Source organism: Gopherus evgoodei, unplaced genomic scaffold, assembly GCF_007399415.2.
Source record: "Gopherus evgoodei ecotype Sinaloan lineage unplaced genomic scaffold, rGopEvg1_v1.p scaffold_79_arrow_ctg1, whole genome shotgun sequence".
Classification (NCBI taxonomy): domain Eukaryota; kingdom Metazoa; phylum Chordata; order Testudines; family Testudinidae; genus Gopherus; species Gopherus evgoodei.
Genome location: NW_022060100.1, coordinates 109,334 through 110,354, shown reverse-complemented (window position 1 = coordinate 110,354; position 1,021 = coordinate 109,334). Strand labels below are relative to the sequence as shown.

Here is a 1,021-nt window from a genome sequence, read left to right as displayed (position 1 = left end):
GTCCAGCATCCCAGAGGGCCTCCCTGCTAGCACTGAAACCCAGCCACCATCTGGACTCCCCAGTTCTCCTCCTCAACGGCTCTAAATAAGCCAGAGAGTGGAAGGTCCTGGGCGCAGAGCCAGCACCTGAACAGTGGGGAAAGGTTTCTGTGTTGGGGCATTGTTTAGTGTTTTCTAGTTTCCAAGGGAGGGTTTATGGGCCTGAGCGTTAAGCTCCCAAACCCAGTCACTGTTTCATTGTATTCATTAAGTTTGCATTTTCCCCTGTTCTCCCAGCTTTCTGTACCTTTACCCTGACTACACTTACCTTTGTTTGTGCCAAACCACCTTGTCTCCTCTTTATTTTATTTACACCTCAGAAGGAGGGAGGCAAAATCCACTGGTGATAGAGACAGGAGGGAGTCGAGTTTGTATCTCCTGAGAAAAGGGGCTTTTTCCTTTCCTATTTCTCCCCTACCATTTCTAACATTTTCCTTTGAAGCGTTGCCTTATTCAGCTTGAGGAAACATTAGCTTTTAAGATAAAAACTACGAAATACAGAACTAGAGACATTTTTTAGAAATCTGGGATTTAGACATTTTATTTAAAGCCGGGGGGTGGGTGTTGGAGTTTCTGAGAAGGTTTTTGTTTGCAAGAAGCAACATTGTTGGGTCTGTTATTGTACCAAGTGGGGAGATGGTTGTCTATAAAGGAAGAGTCAAGACTAAATGCATCCGGTGAGGATGGAGTTCGAACCCATGCATACAGAGCACAATGGATTAGCAGTCCATCACCTTAACCACTCAGCCACCTCATCTGAGCTGTAACAAAAGGGACAGGAAGAGAAATCTAAGGCCGGCAGACTTAGGGACACTAAGGAGTTGCCCAGTACTAAGCATAAGCAGGATCTGAATGAGCTCCCCCCTCACATCTAGTGAGGAGCTGGGGAAAGACTTCAGGGACAGACCGTGTTTGCATAGACACATCTACTCTGCCTAGCTATGCAGCACGATGGGGCTGCTTCCCCAAAATGACCAGTTTG

General features: G+C 46.5%; 1 non-coding gene across 1 annotated transcript; it reads right to left on the bottom strand.

The window, feature by feature from the left end:
- Positions 1-714: 714 nt before the first annotated feature.
- TRNAS-GCU lies at positions 715-796 on the bottom strand. The gene has a single exon. It is a non-coding gene; the product is annotated as a tRNA-Ser (tRNA).
- Positions 797-1,021: the final 225 nt, after the last annotated feature.